This window comes from Arachis ipaensis, chromosome B02 (assembly GCF_000816755.2).
Source record: "Arachis ipaensis cultivar K30076 chromosome B02, Araip1.1, whole genome shotgun sequence".
Classification (NCBI taxonomy): domain Eukaryota; kingdom Viridiplantae; phylum Streptophyta; class Magnoliopsida; order Fabales; family Fabaceae; genus Arachis; species Arachis ipaensis.
In genome coordinates this window covers 11686160-11693277 of record NC_029786.2, presented here as the reverse complement: position 1 = coordinate 11693277, position 7118 = coordinate 11686160, and the positions used below count along the sequence as shown (strand labels likewise).

Below are 7118 nucleotides of genomic sequence, written 5' to 3'. Positions count from 1 at the left end.
AATTACCTTATATATCAAAAATAAAAATATACAATTTATATAACTTTTACCTAACTTTAATCAAGCTTCAACCATCATTCATATTTTTTTCATTTTATTCTTATTTTTTTTCGTTGCAAAATTTTTTTAAAAAAATCTAATTCTAATTCGGTATTTAAATTAATGCAATCACATATGATCGGTGCAGGTTTAGTAAAAAAAACATATTTATCCAATCCATTTCAAAGTGATCAAATTTAATTAGTTTAGTTCTCAATTTCTTCCAAATCCAACCCATACCAATTCGATTACATCCGAACTTCATAGATTGAACAGTAGAAACAACAACTCTAATTACGAATATGACGATAATGTAACACTATTTTACTCCTTTATTTGTGACTACTTACTTAAAATTATTCTTAATTTTAGTTTTAATTATAAGAATCTAACATTACATTCAACTAATAACCTAAAATAAACATCTCCAATAAAATCTTTAAAAAAACATTTATGCAGTATCTCAATACATCTAAATTTATTTTTAATATCTCTTTTTTTTCGAAGTATCTTTAGACAAATTAATTTGAAATAACACTTAAAAATATTAATTCTATTCCTAATATATATTTATATATATCCTAATTAAATGATATGTTATAATATAGTTAATTTCTAAAATCAGGATGTTATAGATGAACAAAAAAAAATTTGTATATAAGACAAGTTTTATGAGATAAATTATAATATCAAATAAATAATTAAAATAAATAAAATTTAAAATTGTTAATTATTTTGAATTTATTAATGAATTTTGAACATGTTAAATTCTTAATAGTAAGTCATAAAAAAATCTCAATAGTAATCATAATTGTCATTTTATTGAAAATATATTTTAGAGATGATAATTAATGTGTTTGTAGTTTTACAAAAAGAATGCATTAATTGCTTAATAATCTTATCAATATACATTTATGGTTAAACTTAGTAACATAGGCAGTTTTCTTTATATAGTTTGATGGAGTTTCAAGATTATTATCCACTAAGGGATGACTAAAATTCTTAAATTCTATCTTATTTTTTCTCTAATTTTCATAAGTCATGAACTCTTTTTTCACCACTTTCATAATTTTTACTTTACACCACACAAAACAAAATTAGCAAGTAAGAGAAAAAAGAAAATAAAGAAAATAGAAAGAGGAGCCCAAAGTCTTGAGTGAGGAAAAAAGAGAAAATTAGCTTTGTTTTATACAATTTCACACTGCTAGTTCAAAGACCCGGCTCAGAATTTAGTGGTCCCAGGACGTTTGGACTATTAAATGGTCCCATAAGAAAACATATTTTTTAAGATTTTTTAAGAACTATTAAATAGTCCTTTTTTAAATTTAATTATAAATTAACCCCATATATTTTATTTAATTATAAAAACGATTTTTTATTTTATAAATAATTATTTTATCATAAATTTATCATGTTTATTAACAATCAAGAATAAAAACAATAACGAATTCGATCTTCCATTGATCCTAATAAATTTTTTTACCATTCCAATCGATTAAAAGATTAAATTTGATCCGTCACGTTTGTGAGGAATCACAAAATCGTATTTCGTTGAAAACCAATCGATTGGACTATCAAACCAATCGATTGAATTCTAACGCAATCGATTGGATCTCAGTTTTATCACTAAACAATCGATTGAAAATTGTAAGGAAGCATGGTTTTCGCATAAATCAATCGATTGGTCATATTAACCAATCAATTGAACGATGAATTAAATGTGGATTTTATGTAATTCAATCGATTGTTTAGAATTTTCAATCGATTGAATTCTTCAAAATAATCGATTGGGTAGCACAATTCAAATCGATTACTTTTGTTACTCAATCGATTGAATTCACCAAAATAATATGAATTTACCAAATTCAATCGATTGAAGTGTGCTACCCAATCAATTGAAATGTGTACTACGCCTATTTCAATCTTGTTATCATTTTTAGAAATTATCATGTTATTCATCTGTCTTATCTTTAAAATTCTATCTTCAATTTTTGCAGTTTTATTTTGATTTAGATACTATAATCTTATCCTTTCCTTAATATTAATATTATAAATTGGTGAATAATCCATCACCAATTATTCAATCCCACTATTGAAATCGTGTATCATTTTCTTTAATTATAAAAATTTTTATTATTTTTCTTTGGAACATCCATCTACTCAATATCCAATTTTTTTTGAATTTTTTGTCAGTCTATTTAATATCCACTATTTCTTCATTGTTAATAATCACCGTTGCATCAATCAACAAAGGTCCAATCAAGTTTTTCATTGTAGTGTTCAGAAAATAAACCATCGTTTTGATTACAAAATCGAGGTCAGTGAATAGAATCTCTAATTTTGCAATTATTCGTTTCGATACTTTATTCGTGAAATTGATTGTGTAATGAAAAAATATTTTTTTTATCTTTTATTAATTCACAGACATTGAGAAATACTAAAAAATAAATAGATGTTATTATTTTTTATTATTAATTAGCTAGGGGACGGACCTAGAGGGGGCGAGTAGTGGTATGGACACCCCAAAATTTTAAGAAACTATACTTATCTATAACAATATATAATGGGAATACAAAGGATTTGGTGTCCAATATTTTTTTTCTATTTTACCCCTATCTTTATAATGTAAAACTACATACTCAATCACATACTCACGTTCTGTAAATTTTACATTAACCCATGACAGAATGATGTAACTCCTTCACTTAAAAAAATTGTTCACTCTCAATCGTAAGATTATAAAAATGGCTCCACTTACACTATAGTTTAAACAAGGTAATTTTTTTTAATTAAATGTACCAAGAATCCTTTTTCTCTTTAAATTATTATCATACTATTTTAATAATATACTCTTGATGTTTATATGCAATATATAATGATAATTAGTGTCTAAATTTAAATTCCAATATTACTCTTAAAGAGAGGTTTATTATTAAAATTTTTTTTGTCAATTTCGTTAAATAACAAAATTTCTACCCCTTTTTTCACAATAACCTCGTTAAGATATTCTTATTGAATGTAAATTATTGTTATAAATATTTTTATTAAGATATGTTTTGAAGGAATAAAAGTAAAATAGTTCAATAAGGATAATTTTTTAAAAAAATAAATTTACATTAATAATTTTTCTCTTCAAATTATTAACGTACTTTTCTAATATAGTACCTACACAATATATAATATCAATTAGCGTTCAAATTTAAGTTCCACTATTGTTATTAACGAGAGAGGTTTATTATTTTTTACAAAAATTTACACACAATAATTTTTGTATCAATATATCACGATTCATTTTAAAAATAATATTTATTTATCTAAGTCATAGAGTGTCTTAAAAAATCATATTTAAATAATTTTTTTTATCTTTTAACTATTTTATATTTTTAGATTGAAAACTTTGGTAAAATAAGTAACAAAAAAATGAATATAAAATTTAATGTTTTTTGTTATTTGGTATAAAAATAAATATAATAAAATAAATTATTGTTCTTAAACCAATCGATTGAATTGGAAGTCAAGTTCAATCGATTGGGTAACATAACCAATCAATTGAATAGCGAGACCTCAAGTTGCTAATACACACTTCAATTGATTGGTAGCACACTTCAATCGATTGAATTTGGCATATCCATATTGTTTTCATGAATTCAATCGATTGGGTATCACAACCAATCGATTGAATTAAAAACAATCGATTGTTTTGTGATAACAAGCTATAGTCCAATCGATTGGGTTATAGAAAGTTATAATTCAATCGATTGGTTTGATAGTCTAATCGATTGGTTTTCAACGAAACACGATTTTGTGATTCCTCACAAATGTGACGGATCAAATTTAATCTTTTAATCGATTGGAATGGCCAAAAAATTTATTAGGATCAATGAAAAATCAAATTCGTTATTGTTTTTGTTCTTGATTGTTAATAAACATGATAGATTTATGATAAAATAATTATTTATAAAATAAAAAAATATTTTTATAATTAAATAAAATATATGGGATTAATTTGTAATTAAATTTAAAAAGGACTATTTAACAGTTCTTAAAAAACATATTTTATTATGGGACTATTTAATGGTCCAAACGTTCTGGGACATGTAAATCCTGCGAAAAATCGGTAAAATATTAGCTAATAAATCAAATTTTTATTAGAAAAGCTAAAAATGCAAAACTAATATCAAAATAGGATAGAGCTCGTCGAAACGAGAATTTTGATACCAACTTAAAAAATTTGGCCCAAAATCGGACCGGAAGGATCGAACTGGTTGAACCGGGATCCAAACCGGGCCTGTGGGTTCAACCGGACCCATAACATAAATGAAGCAGCAACTTCATCTTCTCCATTTCACAAAGCAACGAAACACACACAGCAAGGGGGAGGAGATGAAACCTAACCCTCACCTTTCCTTCTCACCACCATAACTCCTCCGTCCGGGCTCCGATCGCCGCACCGTTCGCGGCCACGCGCTCAGCGCGTCGAGCTCTACCTTTTTATTCGAATAATTTTTTTGGTAATTCCCCTATTCGGTTCAGAATCCCTACCCCTCTTTCTTTAGTAAACTTGAAACTTATGGTGAATCTTGTCCAATTTCCATATTATAGGTTCAAGTTAGCTTCCGGAACTTGTGGGCTCAAGCTATTGAGCATATGGGTATGGTAAGGACACCCTAACCCTAGCTCAATCTTGTTTTTAGTATTAGAAAACTGAATTGGAATATATATATATATGTGTGTGTGTGTGTGTGTTAGGTGTAGTTTAAGAGGGTGTTTATGCTTTGGACTTGAATTTGGATTACTTGGAGCTTTGTTGGTGACAAGGCTTGCTTTGGGGCTGTTTGTTTGAGCTTGGAGGGGGCTGTGATTTTGTGTTGAGAGGCTGTCTTGGGTGAATTAAGTGATCGGCCAAGGTATGATTTAAGTTTCGCACGTTTAATATTTATGGTGTTGCGAAAATTTAGGCTAGAAGAACCATAGGATATGTTGAATTTGTTAATGGCATTTAATGAGTAGCTTTGTGTTGTTGTTGGTATAAATGTGGATGAACATTAAATGGGATTATGATGTTATTAATTCCATGTTGTTGGACTTTCTTATAATGGGTTGTGTTGATATTGTTATTGATGAGTTATGATTGGTAATTGTTAATGACAAATTATTATGTTAAGTTGAAGGGTTAATGTGTATGAAGGGTTGATTTTGCTAATGGAATTTAAATTGGTATATTGATGGGAGGTTGATAAATATATGGTGTTAGTTGGTGTATGTGAAATGTTGATATGAACAATGAAGTGTTGTTGAAGTATGAGGTAAAAGTGAGTAATTATCAATGATTGAGGTTGGTTAAGTTGATTAAAGTTATTATTGGTAATGGTTGTTGATGAATTGAGTGAATATGGCATTACAATGTAGGTTTATATGGTAATAAAGTTAAGTTGGTGAAAATGAGGTTTTATTGAAAGTGGTTAAAAACCAAATTTTGATGAACTTTGGACATCCATAATTTACTTCTCACTCTCTTAATTGATTTATGGTTTGTTGCAAGTAAAAGATGGATTTAAGAACTCTTTATTGATATCAATTTTGTGAGAAATGGAATTTCATAGAGAAAGTTATGGATGTTGCAAGTTTGAGGTATAAAACTGTGTTGCAGGATGGAAAAATCTGGTTGCAGAATGCTTCTGGGCATTCTGCCCATTTTTTTTCAAAACACGTCTACCCACGCGTGCGCGTGGCTTGCGCGTACGCGTGGTGTGGAATTTTGGCAACGCATACGCGAGAAGCGTGCGTACGCGTGTGTGCATATTCACACGTACGCATGACTCACGCGTACGTGTGACTTGATATACACCCACGCGTGCGCGTGGCTTGCGCGTATGCGTGGATGCTGCCTGCTGCAAAAATCGGTTTTGGCTATTTTTAAACCAATTTTTCACTTCTAAACCTTCATTTTCTTCCCTTTAAGGCTTTAAGTATGGTTCTAGGTCCAGTAGGCAAAAGAAGCTAGGAAAACAAGATAACTTGAGGGTGAAGGAAGTTGTAAACGGTGACTTTTATGAAAGAAATGAGAATGTTAATGAGATCTAAAGTTAAGGCTTGCCATTTGATGATGTATTGATGATAATTGTTTTGGCTTATGAATAAAGACATCTGAGATACTAGTATCCCTGGGTAAGAACCGTGGCTCGCCACCACGTGTTCCAGGTTAAATCTCGACACTCTGTTGGCCCTACGTCGTAAGGGTGACCGGGCACGTATAAATTCCCGAGTATGGATAGTCCCCATTGAGTGATTATATGATGATGAATGTGAACTCTATGTATAGACTCTTGGGGATGCACGACGGGGGACAGTCTAAGATTTTCAGACTTGTCGGGTTGGCTGGATAGCCGACAGATGGGCCCCATCAGCCATAGGACAGGCATGCATCATATGCATTTGTTTGTTTTGATTGTTATGCATTTTATGGGTATGCCTAATTGATATATATCACCTGTTATCTGTCATACTTGCTATTTGTACTATCTGCTCATTACTTGTGCGTGAACTTGTCTGATTGCTTGTCTCTGTTGCATTATGAATATTGGAGGAAAAAGGAGAAAATGGAGAGGTGGTTTGGTGTTAGTTTAGGATTGAAATTGAGTAAGTTAGATATATTTAGAATACCTACCCTTGTTGATAGCTTCTGTTTAGTACTAAGCTGGATAATTATGTAACAGAGTTCTAGGATTGCCTAAGGCATTCTCAGGACCTTATTTATTATACGCGTGGCACTTTTACCATGCTGAGAACCTCCGGTTCTCATTCCATATTGTATTGTTTTTTTTCAGATGTAGGTCGAGAGGCTCCTCGCTAGGTGTCTGGATTCTGGGAAGCGAAGTAGTCCCTGGGTGTATTTTGGTTTCTGTTTGTATATATGTATATATGTATTTAGCTTACTCTCCAAGTAACTTATGTATGCTGCTCCTCTTAGAGGTTGACGGAGAGATAGGAGTTTACCATGGTATTTTGGTGTATTTTGGGAATACTTATGTATGTTTATATATATATATATATATATATATATATATATATATATTCTC

The 7118-nt window shown here is 29.9% G+C and overlaps 1 long non-coding RNA gene across 1 annotated transcript; it reads left to right on the top strand.

Annotated features, from left to right (window-relative positions):
• Nucleotides 4240-7030, top strand: LOC107624962. Its single transcript, XR_001617024.2, has 4 exons — nt 4240-4550; nt 4642-4695; nt 4789-4946; nt 6867-7030. It is a non-coding gene; the product is annotated as an uncharacterized LOC107624962 (long non-coding RNA).